Below are 22,496 nucleotides of genomic sequence, written 5' to 3' on the forward strand. Positions count from 1 at the left end.
GGCCCTGGGGCAGGTGCAAGGTACACGGGTGAGTCCAAGGAGGTTCCCCTCCCCCATCCAAGGAGCTCACAGACCAGGGGGAGGGACAGACACAGACAGTCCCTGTATGCTCTTTTGAATAGAGAAGTGTCCTGATCCTGGCTGGAAGCAATAAGGAGGGTCGACTCCCGTAAAAGGGGCAAAGAAACTACAGCTGGTCCTCTGTCCCCATGGGTCCTATATTCACAGATTCATCCAATTACAGGTTGAAAATAATTTTAAAAAATTGCATCTCTGCTGAACATGTACAGACTTTTTTATTTTCTTGTCATTATTCCCTGAACAATGCAGTGTGACAACTATTTACATAGCATTTACATTGTGTTAGGTATTAGAAGTAATCTGGAGATAACTTAAAGTGCACAGGATATGCAAAGGTTATATGCAGATTTTATATAAGGGACTTGAGCATCTGCAGAGTTTGGTATCTGTGGGAGGTCCTGGAACCAGTCCCCTGTGGAGACTGGGGGAACGACTGTACTCAGAAGCTTTGGCAGTAAGGTATACATACACATGGTGACAAAAATATCTAGGGAAGGCTCTGATGAAAACAAAGACAATTGCAACAATACCAAATGTTGATAATGATCGGTATTATCTAGTGGTGAGATCAAGACCACAGGGTAGAAAGTGCCCATCCGACACCATCCAAAGCACCTCCCTGGTCTCCTCTGAGCATCCAGCACCGAGGAAGCTGAGGTGAACAGAGGAAAGAAGGCTGGTCCAGAGTTCCCCCCTGACAGCTCGTCAGGGACAGGGACCGTCCAAATCGTAAGCCTTGCATGAGGCTGGGGGAGAATTATGACAATGTCTTATAGTCCCACAGCTTTTTATAATTTATGGAGCACTTCCACATTTATTATCTGATTTTATCCTCATAATAATCCCAGGATGCACATATGTACTAATAGTCTCCTTTTACAGAGGAGGAAATGGAAAGATGGTGGGAGTGGCATTGGTGCTGGTATGTGGCTGACGGCAGACTCAAGCCCATCTCCTGTCCCGGGCTGTCCAGTGCTCTCAGGAGGTTGGGGTTAAAGGTTGTTCATTGGCAGTGACTTGGTTTTGCTGCAGCATGTCAACGTCAGTCAGTTCAAAGCTTGTGTTTCCAGTTTCATAAGATTTCAGAAGCTAGGAAGAGCCATTCCCCCACCACGCCACCCTCCACAGATGTGTCTGTTCTGTGTGTCTCTGAGTGGGCTTGGAAGACAAGGCTGGGGACCAAATCTGCCCACTGTATGGCTTGTGAATAAAGTTTTATTGGAATGCAGCATCGCTCTTTTGCTCACATCCTGTCTGTGGACGGCGTGGTGGGTGCTGGTGACAGGGAAGCACTGGCCCACGGAGCCTGAAAATCGACCATCTGGCCCTTTAGAAAGCACGCTAACCCTGCCTGGGCGCGCAGAGGGCCTGGCTCAGTGCCTGTTCATTGACTGAATAAATGCACTCTGGGTTCCAATATGACCTCCCAGTGAATCCAGTGTGTGGGTTGAAGGCTGATATTCTCTTGGTTTTCACACCAATCAGATGAGGTGGTGAAGAGAATGGGAATTGAGTTGAGAGCTGCGCTTTCCTCCAGAAATCCCTGTGAATGGCTCCAGAATCCAGACTTGTGGCTAGGATGGAGTGGCAATAGTAGGTCACCACTCAGGGAACAGGACGCTCCCCTGGCCTCTGGGTGTCCGATGCCTAGGGGTGAGTCAAAGAGGAGTGTGGAGCAGAGATCATGCTCAGAACCTGGTGCTGATGGGCAGGTGACACGAGCCTGCTGGGATGTGGCCCACATGCCCTTACAGTCTGGGCAGAAAGCATGGGAGGGGAGGGGCTGAAGATGGTGTCCCTCCCTGGCATCTCCACCGGGGTTGCCCGCTGAGGCTGATTGGCATTCACCCCCATGCACCTCCATAGCATCCATTAAGCACCTGGCCGACTCCAGTCAAGGACGCTGCGGGTGTGGAGGGACCTCTGGTTGTCATGCAGACTGTGCAGACTGGCCTCCTGCGTTGGGGCTGTTCAGGACAGCCACCAGCTCTGGCAGAGTTCCAGAGCCAGGTCGGGCTTTCATCTGGGTGAAGGGCCTTGTCAGTCAGAGCTCTGCCCCTCCTGGAACCTTCGAGGGAGCCTGGTGCTGGGGGATTCGATGTCACGGGTGGAATGAGGTCACTCTTTCTTCTGAGGGCCGCCTGGGGTCCTTCTGGTTGCCCAGTCACTATTTCTCCCACTACAGGGTTTTCACTGTCTCTCACAGAAGCCCATTTTATTGCCCAAGTTCCTCCTTTCATTGACCTAAAATTGTCTTCCTGCCATGTCCACCCACTGGTCATCCTCCTGCCAGCTGGAACCACCATGCAGGTGTCCTTTTGAAACAGGACTTGGAGGAGTGGTGGGGAGCTGCAGAGGCAGGTGTCTGGGTGGCCACTGAGCCTTGAGCTCCAGGGTCTTCATGGAAAGGGGAAGAAGCGGGGATCTACCTCGGAGTGGTGTGAGAACATGAGAGAACACAGGAGACATGCCTGGAATAAAGCGCACACTCAAACACGGTAGCCACATTGCTACTGTCAATTCCCAGAGTGATGAGATCTAGAGTGTGGAGTCAGGGGAATGAGTGGGTGTGGGCACAGAGATGGATAGAGCTTAGAACTTTGGTGTGCATTCTGAATTAAAGGGAGAATTATATTATTATCTGTAATTATAAAACAATGCTTGGGTAGATAAACAATGACTGTTTAAATACACTTATAGAGAAAGCAATCAAAACCTATGAGGGAAAGAAAGGAACAGAATCGGGCACAGAGGTCAGGCTCCGGTGCAGGCCCATGGACGGACAGTGAGGTGAACTTTGAACCAGAATGGCCCTTCCTAGTTGTCCTGAGCTAGGCCGAGGGGGAAGCTGTGTGTATTTCCACATGGAGCAGTGGTTGATTATGGGCTGCTTTGGAAGAGATGTGACCTTGTGTTGGGAGCCTCATGCCGCTGAGAGAATATCTGCAGGATCTGAGAGCTGAAGTCTGTCTGCAATGGCAGCCCCAAGGGGTCAAAAGTCCTGTGGAAGGAAATCTCATGGTGCATCCCAGTGACCAGTACAGTCTGCCTTTGCACTGCTGGGATCCACCTCTTTGTCCTCTTTGCCTTTGCACTGCTGGAAGCCCCTCCTCAAGGCCCCCAGTGGACCTCTGCTCTTAGGAGAAAATGAGTGGAGGAAAGCCATGGGACCCGGACCTTTGGGCTGCAGCTGGCCTCTGGGGCCACTACAGGGAAATTGCTGTCTCATTGCCTTCTCTACCAGCTCCTTAGGTAACCTCGCTCCAGGTAGCACTTCTTCTACATTTAGCAGGTTGCATGATCCAGACCCTCCTCCTGAGGGGTCTGACTCCTAGCCACCACAACATTCCTGGGTCCAGGGTGCTGCTCATTACCATTTACAATCATAGCTGGGCAAGTCCCCAGAATGGTCCATCTGGGAGCTAAATGTGTTCCTCCTACCCTCCAATATGTGACAGCCACCCCACTTTTCTTGTTCATTAGGGTTAATCAGCTCAGCCAGGACAGCCCAGTCCACTTCTTGGTTCAGGGACCCTAAAGCCTCCAGGCAGCACGTGCAGCTTGTAATTGAACAGGATTCCTGCCAATCCCCTGGTAGAAATTTTCTCTTTTTCTACCTTTTTGTGTTCAGAGTTCAAAGTTGTGGGGACAGGAAGCACAAATTCTGCAGGCGAGTCCACAGAAGTCACAAGAGGCACAGCCTGTTTAGGTTGCCATAACAAAGTACCACAGACTGGGTCACCTAAACATAGAAATGAATTTCCTTAAGTCCAAGACAAAGGGAGAGTTTCTCTCCTTGGCTTGTAGATGGCCTCCTTGTCCCTGTATTTTCCTGGGTGTACATCCATATCTTAATTTTATAAGGTTATCAGTCACATGGGAGTAGGGCCCACCACCTCCTTAGTAAGGTTAAATGATGTCATTTTACCTTAATCACCTTTCAAAAGACTCTGTCTCCAAATACAGGGACCATTCTGATGTACTGAAGTTAGGACTTCAACGTATGAACTTGGCTGAGAAGCACAACCGAGTCCCTAACAGACTCCTGCCTCCTCCATCCCTTAGCTGTGAACTGACCCATGCATTTTTTTTTCCTGTTGGGGACCCAGCACCACACAAAGACCTTTGGTTTAAACAGCCTTTTGTATCCTGGAGGAGGACACCCCGTGTTTGGAAAGCCCAACTCAGTCTGGGGCTTTAGCTGTGCCTTCAAGAGCAGCTTGAACACTGAGTGGGGCGACGTGACCACCAGATCCAGGAGCGTGGCTCCTCCTGGAGCTCCTTGGCCATAAAGCAAGTTTCTCGTCTGATGAAGGGGACCTGGATCCTGTGCCCGTGGCTCCGACACGCCATCTGCTCTTGGACAGAGGCGAAGGCTGAACCCTGCAGGCAGGAAAAGGGCCAGCCAGGTCCATCTGCCAAGTGCCACTTGGTGCTGCTTTGGGGACTCAACATTAGTCTATTTCTGTTGGGTTGGACATTGGGTGGTGGCAGTGACTAGACACAGAGTCTCTGCCAGCCACATGGACGTGGCCACTTCTCATGTGGCCCTCGTGCTAACCTTGGGTGGCTGGTGACAGAGTCTGGCTGACGCCAACCGGCCAAGGCATGAGGTGTGCAGTGCTCCTGTGGTGGGTGATGATTGTACCCCCACACTTGGTGCCCACTCCCAGATGCCCCTCCACAGGTCTCTTCCAGACCTCCCCAGCTGGGTCACCTGATCTTTCTCTCTCTGACCCCCCGCCAGCCTTCTACCGGGTTTGCCCTTCACCCCTGGTTTATGGTCTAACTTGAGGCCACAGAGTGAAGGGCCAGGTCCTCCACCTGAGCACCGCCTCTTTGGTGGCCTTTCTCTCACCTGACTTTTGAAGCCACCCCGAGTGGGCTGTCATCAATCTGTAGCTGGCCTCCTTGTAATAGACCTGCCATCTGTTTCAGCAGGCATCCCCATTCTGAGCCCCTGGCGTCCACTCTGATCCTATGGTTCATTACAGCAGCTGTATCTACCTGGGAACGGAGACCTGTCATGGCATCTTCTACGGCTGTCAGCCCAGGCCTGCAGAGGGGAGTCCCCTGCGAGCTTTGTACTGATGCTGAGGCTCCCCTCAGCAGCCCATTTACTATGGCCTTGGTAAATGACATGTCTCCCAGGACATTCCGAGGAACATAGCCATCTGGTGCGTTTTCTGACCTCCTCCAGCACACCTCCTCCAGCATATCCCATCTCAGCCTTCCAATCCCTGTGTGAGAGGCCACAGGAGTCCTGGTGTTCCAGCCTGACTTGGTGTGGGCATTGTTTAGCCACAGTTCCCAGAGCCATCCTGCAGCACCTTCTCCTGATGTCCTTGTCCTGCACTCTGGTTGAGTACACTCAACAAAGTCTCCCTTTTCCAACCTTCCACCCGGGCTCCTTGGTCAAGCACCCACAGGCGCCAGTGCCACGAACATTCTCTGGCAGGCTCTTGCTGGCACCTGCGGGGTGAGTCTCCAGGAGGAGGTAGAACCTCGCATCTTCTGAGCTCCACGGTGAGATCCAAAGGTGCCCAGAGTTGGCTTGTACCTCAAACAGGAGGAATGGGTTTCCCTTGAGGTTCCTCTGCCCTGGGGAACTGGGCATATTGCCATGGTCAGCTGGAAAAGGAAGCCACAGGTCCCAGCTCTCAGAGGGATTAGGGGCAGCATAACTGGAGGGTGTGCAGACCTTCCCTACAGATCTGGAGCTTGGGTCCACCCTGGCTCTGGTGACTCCCTTGGGACAAGGCCTGGCAGCTGCTGAAGGAAGCACTGAGGATTCAGGAAGACCACATGCGGGGGAGAGGGGTAATGGCACTCGGGGGGGCATGGGTGTGGGTCTCTTGCAAGTCTAAAGGAGATCCCCAAATCTTTCAACCTTACCCTTTGCCCTTTCTGACTTGGAATTCTCATTCTTAAACTGCCCTGACCCTTCCCATTAAATAAAGAAATAGGACGTCTCTCTGCACCGCCTGCTGGGTTGGTCTTGTGGCAGCTGAAGGGTCAAGTGGGCCAGAGATGGGGTAGAAGTGGGTCCTATTTCATTCAAGCTCCACCTGGTGCAGATGTCTCCACTCAGTTCAAAAGGATTCCCGTTAGTTTTGTTTTGAAGGCTAGTACCCCAGGGTTGCCCCAGTTCCTCCAGTCTGCTGGCCAGCCAGCGATTGGTCCATGTGTTCCAACACCCTGAGCAAGTAAGGCTTCCTTCGGCGGCTACTGAGAGGTCAGTGTGTACAGGTGGAAGAATGTTTTGTCAAGTTTTAATGTTTATTCTGGCCTTTTCTTCCCTAGCTCCTCAGTGCACACATGTGGGGTCACAGTCAGCCTGCAATGTCCCAAGAGCCTGGCCCTCTCGGGTCTCCTGCCTGGATGTGCTGAGAGCTTTTCAAGTCTCCCTGTTGCTGCCTCATTTCCCACATCCCCCTGCTCCACCTCTGGCTAGTTTGCTGGTCTCACTTGTCCCAACCAGAACCACAACCTCAGGCTGCTTTAACCGATGCTGTTCCCTGATCATTCACCAGGGAGAATGTGACTGTTACTGACAAGGCCACTGGGTGTGGGGGGTCTTAATGCTCCACTCCCAAATCAACCAGGCCTCTCTGGCATCAAAGCTCCTGGTTTTCATGACCTGCCTCACATTGGGAGAACAGACCTTGGGAGTTCATCATAAATAACCAGTTCTCAACTGGGTGTGCAGCTTGGGTTGATTTACAGATCTCTGCAATGGCTGTTTTTGACAATTTCATTCAGTCTTTTCATGGCGCCTCACTCTGTTATCCCGGAAAGTTCTGCTGGCCTTGACTTCTAAAGGCTCAGAGGTAAAGGTGCAGGCATAGAAAGACCTGGAGGACAGTATGACAAGGGACCTTCCAGTAAAGCCCCTACATTTGCATAATGCTGACCCTTGAGAATGGAGAGAGAAAGCTACAAAGAATTCATCTCTCCCTCCATCTATTCTTTCATTTATCACAACTTGATCGAGCATTCAGCATCTCGGGCACTTTTCTGGAAGTTCGGAGAACACAACCAAAACCAAATAACTTTACTCTCCAGAAAACGTGCACAGGGAAGAAGGAAGCTGTGGTGACAGTGGCCCAACAGCAGCGCTGAGAGGCTGCACAGGACCGGGTAGGAGGGGAGGGTTTGGTGGAAGTGCCGCCCGAGAGGGGCGTTTTTCCAGCCTCTCCTGTGACTTCTTCAACCTCTGTCCCTGCGACTGCTTGACACCCTGCCGTCCTTACCTAGAGACCCTGCAGCTGTATCTCTCGCGTCTAACATGCAGCCCACTTGCTCTGGGGGGACTGTCTTCCCTGCTTTATATCACAAAACTCTAGACAGCAGTTCTTTATCTTCGACTGAGAACTGTTTCAGGCTCTGGCATAGCAAAGTGTCTGCAGACAGAGATAAGCTGTGTTTTCATATTTTTGTCTACAAAATTAATGATCCACAACTACAATAAAACCATCATCTCCTGTCACCAGTGGGGATCACAGGACATTTTGAGCTTTTTTTTTTTTAAATCCAATAACACAAAACCTCAATGGCAGAAAGTGAAGATGTTTTTATTTTTTCTTTTCCTTCAATAGCATTTGCATTTGTTTAGAAATATAGAATCATAAAATATTGTTGGAGCATTCCTGGGAGATTTTCTAGCTCAAAGCCCATGCTTTGCCAGTGGGGAGACAGGAGGTGTGTCCAAGGGTGCTGGCTCTGCCTCTGCCTGGTCCTAGACCTGGCCTCTCCATCGTCAGCCGTGGCTCCCATTCCTCAAATCTTCATCAGCGAGTCTACTCCCTCACCTGAGCAGGAGGTACCAGCCAGCTCTCGCTGAAGTTCCCCAGGCCAGCTGACTCTTGTTGCCCCATCTGTACCTGTTAAAGCCAGGCTCCAACAGGACTCTGCTCAGGACTCTGCTCCCGGCCACCCCCCCTTATGCTTCTCTCCAGAATCATGGGACCCTGTGGAGTGGGCTGACACTGGACAAGTGGACACATGCATGGTTGTCCTACTTGTTAAACACAGAAATGTTTGCATCCCAGTTGGCAGACAGCTGCTGCCTGGTACCTGGCAGACCTTCTTCCACTACCTTGGCCACCCAATAATCCAGGGGCTGAGGGGTTAACTCTGGTCAGCAGGGGCCTCCAAGTCCTTGCTCTGGCCCAATGCTGCTGCCTATTCTAATATCCTACTGACTGTTCATTATTTCAGTATCAGCATGGTTAAGATCCGGGATACACAGCCTAACTGAGTGGAAACCCCTGTCCCTCCAGCTCTGGGGATGATGGGTTGGTCACTTAAATTCTCCAAGCCCCAGTCTCCCCACCTGCAAGTGAGGATGTACACCGCACAGGGCTGCTTTGAGATTCAACTAATAAGAATAGCCCGGTTTCTCTCTAAGCAGGTCTCACTGCCAGCATCCCATGCTGTGTCTTCACATGCCTCAATCAGCAGTGAGAATAATCTGAGGGCTTCTGGCTTGTCCTTGAGCTGTACACAGTCACCCACTAGGGACTGAGAGGAGAGACAGCGGGCTCTACCTGATGACCTTTCTCTCTCACACTACACTAGTGAAGCCTACAATCTCCCGGGATGAGGCCTCTGCTTATCCTGATTGCTCAGTTTTTCTTCCTCAGCAGGACCTGGGGTTCCACTCCCTCACAGCCATTGACTCTTCTGCTACATCCACACTCTAACTGCAGCCAGGGCCCTTCTCAGCCCATTCAATATCTTTGTGAGAATTGAAAAAAGGTGTTCCCCTGGAGAGGTGCATGACTGGACCACAGGCTGGATTTCAGGATCTACTCACCCCCTTGGACAGGCACCCCCCGTGCCATGCACATCCTGTACATGTATGGATGGCATCTCTGCTCGAAGCACTTATAAACATTTAAGAAAAGCACTGAGAGATTTGCAAATACTGGAGTACATAAAGAAACAGCTAACTGCAATCATTAGCCCAAGCTCTGCTTTACAATCAAACAGCAACTAATAAGAAAAGCACCCCAAACCCTTAATGCTTTTCAATAATCATTTGTCTACTGCTTTCTATGTGCTGTTCTCTGAAGACACAGACATGACTTGGATCTGCATTCAGTCCCTGAGGGGTTTGGAGTCTTGGAGAGAGGCAGCTGCAGAGAGCTGGAGCCCCAGCTCCCCTAAAGCCTACTTGGGACTCTGCCTTGGGGTCAAGGACAGGGAGGCCCTTCTGTAGCTGAAATCCAGAAGTGAGTGCCCTTGAGCAGGGAGCCATCAGTGCCTTCCTGGGCGGTTCTTTGCTGTCAGGGCTGGGCTTCAGTCTGACTTCTGCTCCTCCCAGAGAGAAACGCAGTTCTCCTCACTTTCACCTGCACTCTATTTGCAAGTCCCTCAACGGATTCAACCAGGCTGAATGTGACTTCTCAAATGGGTCAGCCCCTGGAGGTCAGTCACTGGCCCATTGGCAGTGGGCAGCACGTTCCCTGCACAACTTTGCAAGTGTAGCAGTGTCAGAGAGATGACACTCTCAACCCGTGCAGGGTTTGAGGACGAGCGAGTTTTGCAACCACGTGTTCCTGGAACAAAATCACCTTTGTATGGTATTAATGTAAAAGTTTCATTTAAAAGACACCAGCTGTGGTCCTACCCAGGTTTATTCATATGGGACCTTCACTGGGTCAACTTAATACTTAACTACTGCTTATTATCCCATCAGTCTTCAGGGACAACCCATGATCTAATTGCCCAGCATTTATGTTGCTTGGTAACCACAAATAGAGAATAATAGTCCTTAAAGGGGCAGTGTGGAATTTCATGCCCCTGCAGTGAAGTACACTTCATTTCCCAGAGCACCCTGTGTTTTTTAATTCAGTGAATAAAAATGTGTAATGAATAATTAATTATGTGCTTGGAGGCACAATAGCTGCCTACTTTTGAATATTCATCAGTGGCATTATTAATTCACTAGAAATCCCAGGGAGGAATGGGATAGGCTTTTAGCCTAGCTGGAGGACTTAAAGATAATGCTTTGCAACGCGCGACAAACTTTTTGAAAGCCCACTTTTCTTTGGGAGACGCTTTCTGGGTAATTTTCCTCTTTTAAGAACATTTCGCAGTGGCCCGATTCCTGCACAGCTGGTGGGACGCAGAGACCACCAGTGACCATGAAAAGGGCCCACTCTGGAACTCCCGCCTGGAAAGTGCATTAATAACCAGGCCTACTCGCCTCCCGCAGCCGCGAGCGTGCTAATGGGCGTGCGAGGCCAGGCCACCGGGCGGGAGCCCGTGTTCATGTCCAGAGAAGAAAGCGGAGCGCCTTTCGACAGCTTTGCGCTTGCCACCTCGGGCCGCTCTCCTATCGTGGAGACCGGGCCAACGGTCCTCACTTGCAGCTGTGGAAGGAGGCCCGCTGCGTCCATAGGGCCAGAACCCTGACCCTGGCCTCCCTCTGGGTCCGTTGCATGCGGCCAGGGCACCTCGCTGAGGGGTTCCGTAATGGCCCCGGGGGTTGGTGAAACTCCCGGCCCCAGGCTCTCGGTAAGCCCGAGAAAATCATCCCGGACTGGGTTTCTATCCTGCCCCACGCTGGCACCCAGCTTCCCTCTAACCCTCTTCTACCCTAGGCTGCAAAGTCGCAACCTGCCAATGCCACATTCCCAGGCTCCCTTGCGCCTTCAGCCAGTCACGTGACAGAGTGCTGGCCAATGGGATGCAGGCGGAAGTTGCTGGGCGGAGCTTCTGTGGGGTCTTCTTAAAAGGCGGGGAAGGCGCCCTGTCTTGTCCAGCAGCCTTTCTTCTCTCTTCGGTTTGGGAAGGCGAGGTGACAGAAGCTCCAGCAGTCATCTTGGACTAGGAGATAACGCCGAGGGTGAAAATGAGGCGCCCAGAGGTTGGGTAAGAAAACTAGGAGGAGCCTGGATGACTCTAGAACTGCCTTTACAGCCTGGAATTGCCACCTCTGGTCTTCTTTCACTGGACATGGAAATGAACCTCCAGCTTGTTTAATCTGAGTTGTTCTGGTGTTTATTCTAGAACTCAGTTTTAATGGCGATCTTCTGCTTGGGTTCTATCATTGTTCCTCCTTTTTTTTTTTTTTTTTTTTTAAAGATTTCTTAGCATTTGATCTTTCTGATGTAAGTCCTTTTGTGTTTGAAAAGTGAGTTTCTTGAATAATAACAGCATGTGCAACTAACACAGAACAGAAGTAAGAGCCTTAAAACCAAAGCCCTGGTAAGGAGGGCTGGAGACCTCTTGGGTCCCCTTGGAGCCTCAAGATCTTGAATGGAAAAGGAAAGTGGAGATCACCTGATTTAGGCATCTCTGTAAAAATAACTTGGAAAAGTCCTTTAGTTTGGGGCTTTAAATAGTCATTGAAAGATTATTCTAGCCTGTTGAACACACACTCTGAAATGAGAGCTTCCATAGGTCACCATATATGAAATACTAAAGGATACTCATAGTTTATCTATTACCAAGGAAGAAAAAATTGTGCCAGTTATAATGTCGCCATAAGGGTACTGGAGGTCATCTGGAGGAGACCTTCACTCAGAACTTCCAGGCTCTTGAATCCATTGCAGAAAAGAATCTATGAGTCAGGCTTTATTGAAGAGAGGAAGAACTGTCTTGGAAAGTGAAAGGTGAAAATACCAGCTCTCAGCAGGGTGTAGATCAGAAGGGAGATGCACCACCTGAGCTTAATGTCAGAGTTTTATTATGGTGCATAATTAAATGGGATATGTATGATCCAGAGGGGCTGGATTTGCCCTGAGACTGGGAAATATTGAGCAAGATTGTGTTTTCTGATTGGAGTTCTGGGCTGGTATTAAGGTTTCAGATCACATCAGTGTCTCTGGTGGTTGGGTGATTGATCCAGTGATTGTGTCAGAGGGTCATGGTCCAACCAAATTTTAGCCTCTAGACTGACAATTTAATACTCTCTTTCTATTGAGGTCTTGTTCCTGTTTCACTGTCTTCTTAGAGTACTTAAAAAGTAATTTAAGGGCTGTTGAATGCATTCTTACATTTGACCCTTTTCTATTCCTTAGGCTCCTTTGTCCAGCTCATAAGTTGTTTATGAGTTGTTTGCTCTGTATTTTAACAGATATTTTTCCTTTAGAGATTCTGTGTTCTCCAAATTTATCTCTCAATAAAAGGCATCCATATTTCAGGAATTTTTAATGTGAAAAAAACGTGCTTTTTAGCCTCCATGAAATACGGTATGTATAGTTATCTATACAGTTGACTTAAGCATCATTATCCAGAACTCCATAACCAACTGTAGCTACTACAAAGAATCACAACAATTTTCTGTTCCATTCTTATCAAGAGAGAGGCGAGGCCTTTCTGAGTTCCAGGCAGTTTTTGTACCACAATGAGAATTCGCAGAAGGAGATCAGTTTCTGGAACTGGGCCCTATTTCTATTTGCAAAAAAAAAAAAAGTCTTTGTCTCTGTATTATTTTCTGTACTAATTCTCTCTTGCTGGTGACCCTATTAGTTTGTTCTCTCTGTTCTGCTCAGGAGAACACCCACAGATGGTCAACCATTCCCTAGATCATTTGGTCCTCTCTCCCTCTGCTCTTGAGCTGTGTGTGGGTGGGTGGGGGACTGAGCTGCACTTGTATTTGGTGCTGGAGATGATTTCTATATCCAGGTGCCAATTCACATTCTCCCTCAGCTACTGGGTCACTTGCAGCTGGTGGACCCAGCTCATGGACAGCTTCCTGCCTCAGTACCTGAGGCTCTTTTCTCTGCTTAGCATTTCCCCATCACCAGAAATTGCTCAGTCCATGGTGGGTCAGTGCTCCAGCCTCCTCATCCTCTTATGGAGAAGTCTGTGGCCTGTGCACATGGTTTCTCAGAGGTCCCAGCAGGACTGAGCTCCAGCTTCCCACTCCATAGCCCCTGCCTTATTGGGTTTCTCATGTCTCATCTCATTTCCAGTTTCTTGTGCCTCCTGGGCTTGCCTTCCAAGAAGTCTACTACCCCGAAGTCCTTTTGTCAGGATCTGCTTTGTGGGGTGGGCTCTCTTTACCAGATAAAGAGTAAGTTCCTGAAGAATGTCCAGGCTGAAATGGCTTCTCCTGACAGACACAAAAGCTGACACCATGTAAAACATTTTTCTTGTGGCTGCAGCCTAGGTTTTGTGATAGAATATTGCAGTAATGGCCGCAGGTGGGTTATACCTCCAGGTTCTGTGTACAGCACCCCTCCTTATTGACTCTGGTCTGGGCCCTATGATTTGTTTGGGTCAATGAAACATGAACAAATATAATGTAAGAAGAGGCAATAAATGCTTGCACATTTGACCTTGCTCCTTTGAGGCAGTTCTGCCGATAGAGAAAGAAGCCCAGGCATATCCATGTAGTTACTCGCAAGCCTCCCCTGCACCAGATTCCAATTTGAAGACACTCCATTTTTTTAAACAGTCCAAATAAGCAAATTTTTATTCATTTGTTGGTGGGCTTTATTTGTATGCCTGTGAAACTGTGCCTACCATCTTCTAGCCATAGGTAAGGTAAATCCTATGCTAGGAAGTCCCTAAGCTGCTGTTTCCTTCGAAGCTCTCTGACTTAGAGACTCCCCCTGGGCTGCTGAGCAGCGTTGCCTAGACAGCAAGACCCCCCTCCAAGCCCTCCCTTCCCAGGAGTTCCCATGCCCTTCTCCACCCTTCTACCTGGTGGCCCCTGGACAGTGTCATACTGTGAGCAAGCCTGTCAGAGTATCACCCAAATAAATCTCATGGTGTGCTATTATTGCCTTGTGACAAGATCTTTTTCTCTGCTTAGCCCTGAAAGCCCTTGAGCCCAAACAGTGGGGGAAGTCAGAAAAGACTGGACCCAGAGGATGGTGCCTTCTAGACGGGCAGCGATGGGTGAGTTACCCACCCTGGAAGCTGTGGGTGCTGCAGCCTGGGAAGGCAGGCATAGATCTAGAGTCACAACCAGAGCACCATTTCCAAGAGAGGAGAGTGTGGAGAAGAGTGTGCCAGCTCCTGAGGGTGGACGCCGCTCAGAAGAGAGAAGAGGGTAGTTGGCGTTAGGAAGAATCACTACAGATCACAAACCATTCACCATGTAGTTAGTTCAACTTACAATTTTTTGACTTTACAATGAAGTGAAAGTAATACACTCTCAGTAGAAATTGTACTTGGAATTTTGAGTTTTGATCTTTTCCTGTACTAATGATATGTGGTTCTGTCCCCCTTGGTGATGGTGGGCAGCAGCAGTGAGCCGCAGCTGCTGTATGCCCATGATTGTGAGGGAAAACCACTGGCCCTCTGCATGTGCGTGGGGCTGAGGCGTGGTGTGCTGTAGGGTGGGTGCATGCATGCATTTTCCGCTTAGGATGGGTTTGTCAGGACACAGCAGCGTTGTAGGTCTGAGGGCATCTGTGTGTCCTTCAAGTGGTGTGAATAATGGCTGCAGTTTCCATTTGGATTTCCCCGCTTTCAGTGAGATAGTGTTGTGGAACTTAATATCTGACACACGGTGAATGTCCCTCCGATACTCTTTTTTTCCAGGATCCTCTAGTCAAGCAAACGTCTTCAGCAGATTTTTTTCTTTCACCAAATTCTGAGTCAAGACACAATGTGTTCGTATTTAATGAGTGGAAAGTTGTCCATGCGGTCAATTGAAACCGTCCTTATCACCCTCACGAAGTCGCACCTATATGAAAGTGTTCTAGGAAGCTCAAGGGTGTGGATTTAGATCAATGAAGACTTTCTTGCATGTGTTCTTAGCTCCAGTTGAGACTGAAAGTAATGTTTACATGTATCTTTTATTCCTGGGAGTATAACATTGTGCTAATAATAACTATAAGAAAGCAAGCAAACTGTACATTCTAAATTTATCCCCCCTATGCTTTAAGTGAGGAGAGGAAAAATCATGAATAATAAATATGGAGATAAGAGAATGAAACTGGGAAATCAATTTACTGCAAAATATTTGCATATTTTATTAAAAGAAACCGTGTATGAGGCTTATAACTGGGTGTGATGATTTATATTTTGATTTGATTTGTGCACATGTGCCTCTGGGAGAAGTGACGAAGCACAGTCATCCATGTGGGGTTTTTTTTTCTCTCTCCTTGATATCAAAGACTCGTGGTGCAGCAGGGCTCTGAAGGACCTGGGTGTTGACTGTATAGAGCAGGAGCTGGGTCTGGAGGAGTTCTGTGGGTTGGCTGCAGAGCCAGGATTCATCTGGAGGAAAAGCATTGTTCCAGATTGAAGGAACTGGAAAAGCCAGTCATTCTGAGTATGAGTTCGTCTCTTTGTTCAAAGTTAAGACAAGAATCCTTGTCTCCTGTTCTCCTTATAAAAACACACATGAAGATAGACAAATGCACATCTGGATATGTTTGACATTTATTTTGACAGAGATGAGAGAAGAAATAATTCATTGAATCCATACAAGACACCCCCACCCCTCCTTTTCCCCTTTCCAAGAGCAAGTTGTAGCAAACACATCCTTTTTGGGGGGAAGGGGCGGGGAATTTGTGGGATTTCTCCAAACACTCTCTGTCATATTAAAAAAAAAGTTTCAAAAGTGACATGCCTGTTGGCTACTGGGCGCCAGTACCCTGGGCTGAGGAGTGGTGGCCACGCACGTACAGCCTGTGTCTGTAGTTCACATGTCCCCAAGCCCAAAGCTCCTTTTTCTGACCTCCACTCTGGGATGATCTGCCTAGGAAACAGCTCTTCCCCTGCAGCTGCTCTACACAATCCCTGGTGGCCCGTTGCTTAGGGGTCCCCAGCTGCTCAGGAACCCCCAGGATTCCTGGCTGACACCTTTTTCAGTTTCCTATAGAGCTCTCCCACTCTTAGAGACCCCACCCTCCTTCGCTCTCGGAGCACAGCTGTGCCGCCTGCCAGCCCAGTTGGCTGTGGCTGTTTGGGTTGGTGCATTTCCCGAGTTGAAGAGTAACAAGGCAATGGCTGTGTGGGGAAGGGAGGTGCTCTTTTGGGAATGCCTTGTTTCAGAGTGGCAGGTCCAGGGCTGGCCTCAACTATCCAAGTGAATTTTGGGAAATATTATATCAGTTGATTTATCCATCCATCTATCCATCCATCCACCCATCCATTCATCCATTCATTCACCTGTTATCACAGAAGAAGCACCTGCCTCCAACAGGCATCATGCTGGGCACTGAGTACAGAAAGCAAGACACATGTCTGCTCAGGAAGTGCTCCCAGCCTGGTGAGAAATGGGATGGGGCAGCAATGGGCAGGAGTCAGAGGTAGCCAGCAGGAGGGAGAGTTCATGTCACCTGAGCAGGGGGCAGGGGAGAGGTGGCTTTGGAGCTGCCAAATCACAGAAGGGTCTGAAGGATCATGAGCCTTTGTAAATATCTTCCCATAGTAGGAAAGTGGACAGCAGAATATCTTTTAGTGCAGCAGACATTTTCCAAGGTGCCACTGGGGACTCGGGTCCAGGGCTTGTCATTTTGGATGGAAAGATGGTTGGTGTGAGGGGTTCTCCAAGATTTTTGTTATCTGGCTTTTGAACTTGGGTCTCTGCCTTGGTTCGGCAGGACTCAGCCTCCAGTACGTTAGCAGACAAATGTGCCTTTGTGGTGTTGATGAGGAAATTGGGTCCCAGAGAGGGCAGGTGTTACTCATGGAGAGATGAGGTGAAAATAGAGCTAGAAAGAGAGTGAAGGTCAGAGGAAAGGACATGGGCTTCTGTTCATTTAGAAATCAACTCCATATGGCTTTTGAAGAATGGAGTGGGTATCTGATGCCTCCTGGGTCTCTTCCTCCTGGAACTGCTGCGCCATGGGAGTCCTCTGGATGTTGGCTCCTCTGAAAGGAGCTGTCCACCAAAGTATCCTCCCTCTCAAACATGGAGTGAGGTGTGGCTCAAGACCAATCAATTCTATTTTCTCCTGGAGAGGCCTTTTTTTTTTTTTTAGAACAGGGTCTTGCGATGTTGCTCAGGCTGTTTTCAAACTCACAACCCTCCTGCCTTAGCCTCCTGAATTGCTGGGATTGCTCCTGAGAGTCTTGTGGAGAGACAGAAAGGCAGAGGCTGGTGCTGGTCCATCCCAGGCCTGGCCTCCTGACAGATGCTGAGGGGTCCTCGTGCCCTCGATGTCCAGAGCCGCCCAGGAGCCGTCCGCACGCATCTGGTGCAGCTCTCCTTCTCGAGAGTGCCTCTGCGTGTGTGGCCTTGGGCCACTCCTCTGTGGTGCTCTGCCTGTTTCCTCATCTGTGCAAGTGATATTTATTAATCTTTCCCTGTGGTGTTGATGTGATGACAAGCAGGTCAGTGGGCGAGTGCGTTCTGCAAACTGTAAAGTGTGGTGGCCACAGAGGTCGTTATTACTGTGGTTACCATAAAAGGACAGTCAGTGGTCACACAGCGCAACCCAAGTGTACAGAGCTGCTTTCTGCTGGTGACTCCATTTAAAATACGCTGTGGAGGGACCCGGGGGAGCGTACTGTGCTGAATCTGTAGTTTTGCATTCTGTCATTAAAAGGAATTTCTAAAAATAGGCCCAGGTCAAAAAAGGTGTGCCAGGCAGGGACGTTTTTCAGAGCTTGACCTAAATCCCTCTCATCTTTTCCCCAAGCCGCTCACTTTCCATGGGAGACAGACCTGACCCAGCTTGTAGTCATTTTCTGCTGTGGAGAGGCCGGGAACCCTTTCTCTGCACAGTAGGGCGTCAAGTCCCACCTGGCAGCACAACCCTCTGAAGTGCCAGAGCCTGATTTGGCCTTCAGGAGCCTGTTCTTGCTTTAAAATGACTTCCTCCTTCAATAGAAGTTGGAGTCGTGAGCACAGAGCCCACGGACTCCCCTGTGATGTGCCCACGACTCTCTAGTTTGTGCCCCCAGTGCAGGCTGCTTTCAGACCTGTGCTGGCTAAGCCTTTCCCCTGCAGTCTGTGAACTCACCTGTCTGGGATAGTTCATTCCACACCAACCCTCATTCCCAGACTCCGCCTCCTGCTGCCCCCTCTGCCCACCTGACATCCAAGCCCAAGTGCCAACTCCTCCCAGCCCACTTTCCAGACAGCATTGAGTCCTGCCATGTCCATTCTGCTCCACCTGTGCCCACTCTCTCTCTCCATCTTCCCTTCTGGAAAAACCAAAGCTTTTTCATTATTGTTGTTATTGTTTTTTGTTTAAAGGGAGGGAAGGAAAAGAATAGCAAACGAGAAGGACAGAGATCTACAATTCCTAAGAACATACTTCCAGAGGTTCCCCTAGTCCACAGAGTATTAAAATGAAGTTCCAAAAAGTCAATGTATTGTTGGCTCATTTAGTGTCTTTGTGAGAGTTAGGAAAACATGACCCTGTGGGATATCACAGTCCTTTTTGAGGTCCTGGCTTGGCAAACAGTGCAGACCAGACTTCAACCTCTAATCACTGCCTTGCTTGGGAAACTACCTGCACAGCCATATAGGGCAGACTTGAAAATGACTTGCCTGAAATCCCACAATCAGGAGTCTTTGAGATGAGAAATTGGGACTTCAGATATGTCAAGTGCTTACTCCTTGAGCTCATGAGGATCCCTCTTTCTTCCCAGGCTGCAGCAGCATTTCAAAAGCAGATGACAGTGCAGCCCCTGCCAGTACCTGTGTCCCAGCATCTCAACTCTTTCTAATGAGCAGCAAATAGAGTTTGTTCACCATTGAGCCTTGGGAGTTTGGTGCATTGTCACTGTGCAGTGCTGAGGTGCCCTGGGGTCAGAGGTTCTTGGGTTGGCTGTATGCTTCAAGTTCACTAGGCCTGTTATGGTTTAAATATGAGGTGTCCCCCCAAAGCTCATGTATGAGACAATGAAAGAATTTTCACAGATGAAATGCTTAGATTATGGGAGGTGTAACCTAATTAGTGGATTAATCCACTGATGTGGATTAACTGGGAATAGGCAGGTAGGGTGTGGCTGGAGGTTACTGGGGGGTGCCTGAGAGATTTATATTTTGTCCTTGGTGAATGGAGCACTATCTGCTTCCTGTTGCCATGTCCTGAGTTGCTTTGCTCTGCTACAACTTCCTGCCGTGATATTCTGCCTCACCTCTGGCTCAGAGCAATGGAGTCAGGCAACCGTGGACTGAACCCCAGAAACCATGAGCCAAAGTAAGCTTTTCCTCTTCTAGGTTGTACTTGTTAGGTCTTTGGTTACAGAAAACTAACTAAAGCAGCCTTCCCAGGTTTCTGGGTGAGTGGATCATACCAACCTGTCCTTCTTGGTCCAGAGCCCGACACCTCCATGAAGCAGCACTGTGCCCTCATCCTCTCCATCCACAGACTCGGAAGCCAGGGCAGCCAGTGAGCATAAGTTAGACTCCAAAGCCCTCCCTCACTGTCTGGCCCCTAGAAGATCTGAGTTCTCTCTGTGACTTAGCCTCCAACTCACTGTGACTTTGGGACAATGACTATGTCTTTGAGTTTCTTCTTCACTAAAGAAAGAAGCTCAAAATCTTTCTAGACACCTTTACAGGTTGTTGTAATAACTGAAAGGGAGATCAGTGATTTGCAAATATGAGGCATTGCCAATTGATTTCAGCACAGGGGAGCAGTAGCAGGCCAGAGTAGTTGAGCCCTGCGGTATCCTGCCAAAAAGGTGTGCCTCTTTGAAGGCTAGAGTGTGCCCTCCAAACAGCCCAATCAGTGAGGAGGGAGGAAGCCCTCAAGGTTACTTTCACTTCTGTAAACCTCAGTGACTGGGAGGCATCCTGAGCAGCTCTAGGCAATCAGATTTGGAAATGTATTGAAAGAACATGGTACAGTCTTAGGGTTCAAATCATTCTGTTTTCGAATACTTTTGGTGCTGTGGATATGATGTATAAGGAAACGAATCACTCTACTAAAAAAAAGTACAATTCGTTCTAAATACCATCAAAGATTAGATTAGATGGTGCATTTTAGGGGGTTCAAACTCCTCCCTGTTTTTCTGCTCAAGTTCCTAATGTCTAAGGGCAGCCACTGACTGTCCCACCTGGGTGATTTTGTTGGAGACCATAGGCTGTGGCTCTTAAGCAGGTGGCCTGGTTAGAGGCTGCCTCTGCTGTGAACTGGATGTTCAACCTCAAGCAGTGGTAGCTTTTCTGCTGCTGTGACTGAAAGACCAAGCAATAGCCCAGCCTCCAGGGACCGTGGCTGCAGTGGCCGCTGAGTGCCTGGGTAGCTGAGCATGTTGGAAAAACTTCCTAGGCCCCCCTTGTGCAAGAAGGGTGCCCCACTGGTCTCTTCTCAAGAGAATTTTTACTTCCTTGAGCCTGAGATGTATGTGACCTTGCCAGCTCCTGAGAGGGCCCCTAAGCCATCTGTCTCACTGTCTCTGGGCAAAATCTTGAACATTTCTTTAGTGGGGATAACTGCTTTAACAACTGCAACTTCCCTAGCCCCTTTTTACTCCCCTGTTTCAAGTCCAAGTTTCTCAAATCTTTCTGCTCTGCTTTCCACTCCTAATAATTACAATATATTTGGCTAACAGTAGCCAGCAATATCCATGCCACTGCCTGAATACCATGCTGTCTAGAAATTTCTTCCACCAGATTAAGAATCTCATCACTTTTAAAATTAGCCTCACAGAAAGTCTCAGGACACGTGCAAAATGCAGACAGCTTCTCAGCCCAAACACAACATGAGTGGCCTCTAGTCCAGTTACCAATAGTGTCCTCCTTCTCCTCTGAACCCTCTTGAGCTCTGTCTTCACTGTCCTCGGTCCTTTTGGCATTCTGGTCTTCCAAGCTCCCACAAGAATGGCCCTTAAGTTCTGCTTATAACACCTAAAGCATTTCCAGCTGGCACTGCTAACCATCTCAAAATTTCTCCCCCAAATTCCAAAAAGCTCTAAAAGCTTCTGAACCACATAGGCGGGTTAGTCACAGCAACGGCCCCACTTCTCAGTACCAATTTCTGTTTTCATCAGCTTTTTTGCTACTATGACTAAAGATCTGATGAGAATAATTTTAGAGGAGGAAAAGCTTATTTGGGGGCTCATGGTTTCAGAGGTCTTGGTTCATAGACAGTCAGCTCCTTTCCTTGGGGCTCGAGGTGAGGCAGGAACAGTGTGGCAGAAGAGTGTGGCAGAGGGAAGCAGGGTCAGGAAGCGTAGAGAGAGACTCCACTCACCAGATACAAAATGTGTACCCAAAGCCACACCCCAATTCCCACCTCCCCCAGCCACACCCCACCATTTCATCTGCCACTCTTTTAATCCCTATCAGGGGATTAATTCACTAATTGGGTTAAGACCCTCATAACCCACTCATTTCTCCTCTGAACCTTCTTGCACTGTCTACACGTGAGCTTTAGAGTACACCTCACATCCAAACCATAACAGGGTGGTTGTGGTCCAGAATGGGACAGATGGTATCATTTGGACACCTTGGTTGTAGGGCCTGGGAGATGGCCCTGGCATGTAGTGAGGAGAGGCTAGGGTTGAGTTACAACGTGAAGGCAGATCCCCACCTTCTCCCCCACCCCAAAAGCTTCTCTGGCCCCAAGTGTCTGTAGTGTAGGTGGAGAACTCTTGTCTGGAGGAAGTCCCTTCCATTTTCTGGGCCTCATTTTCTTCATCTATAAAATGAAGGTGGGGAGGGTCATGTGATAGCTGATGACCCTCAAAGCTGTGCCATCTAATTTTCTCTCTGGCTCTGGAGTGACTCAGAGGTTCTACATCACTGGCTTCCTGTCCCTGTGACACCAAGACCCCATTATAGCATCTCCAACCCAGGGTGCCCACGTAATGTGGCACTCAGCTGGGAGACACCAGCAGGAGGCTCCTCGAGAGGCAGTCACTAGAAAATGCCACCCTGGGAGGCAGACGCGCTCAGCCCCCAAACCCTCCTTTTGTTTGTTTCCTCTTCTCCTTAAATAAGACACCAGAGCTGCTGCATTTGCAAAAATTTTGGCTGTTTGAACCTTTTTGTCCTGGTATCACATGAGCATGGAACCCAGCACATTCTAACTTTCCACATATTCCAGCTTTGGTTGATGATGATGATTCTGAGATGGGTCTGAACAGAATAAAGGTCCTCCAGAGCTTATTTGAGGTCAGAGTCTATCCTGTTTGTCTTCCATTCTGTCCCCTTGAGGACTTGCTGAGGCCCCGCCACTTCTCTCTGTTCCAGATATCCATTGGTTCTCTCTTATGTGCTTGTGAGCCTGTTGCTCAGGGGACCTGGGTCCTGACTCCCCCCTTTCTTGATTGTGTGATATAATGAACATGGAGTGTCAGTCCAGGTATCCCTTCTAGACACCTGGCCGTGGAGTGGAGGGTAGTTGGCAGGCAGCAGCTTGGCCTGCTGGAGGATGCCAGAGCGTATGGAACAAGATGAGCAAGATGAGCCGCCGCAGCAGATACTGGCCCAGACCAGCCAAGGCCCAGCCGCTGGAGGCTGAATGCATGTGCATGAGTGAACCTGGCTGGATCAGAGGAAGCACTCGCTGGAGCCCAGCCTGTGTTGCCTC

The 22,496-nt window shown here is 49.2% G+C and overlaps 1 long non-coding RNA gene across 1 annotated transcript; it reads left to right on the forward strand.

The window, feature by feature from the left end:
- Positions 1-10,824: 10,824 nt before the first annotated feature.
- On the forward strand, positions 10,825-15,054 carry LOC120886814 (uncharacterized). The gene is made up of 3 exons (XR_005729927.2): positions 10,825-10,962; positions 13,856-13,941; positions 14,590-15,054. It is a non-coding gene; the product is annotated as an uncharacterized LOC120886814 (long non-coding RNA).
- Positions 15,055-22,496: the final 7,442 nt, after the last annotated feature.

Source organism: Ictidomys tridecemlineatus, chromosome 5 (assembly GCF_052094955.1).
Source record: "Ictidomys tridecemlineatus isolate mIctTri1 chromosome 5, mIctTri1.hap1, whole genome shotgun sequence".
NCBI classification, from domain to species: Eukaryota; Metazoa; Chordata; class Mammalia; order Rodentia; family Sciuridae; genus Ictidomys; species Ictidomys tridecemlineatus.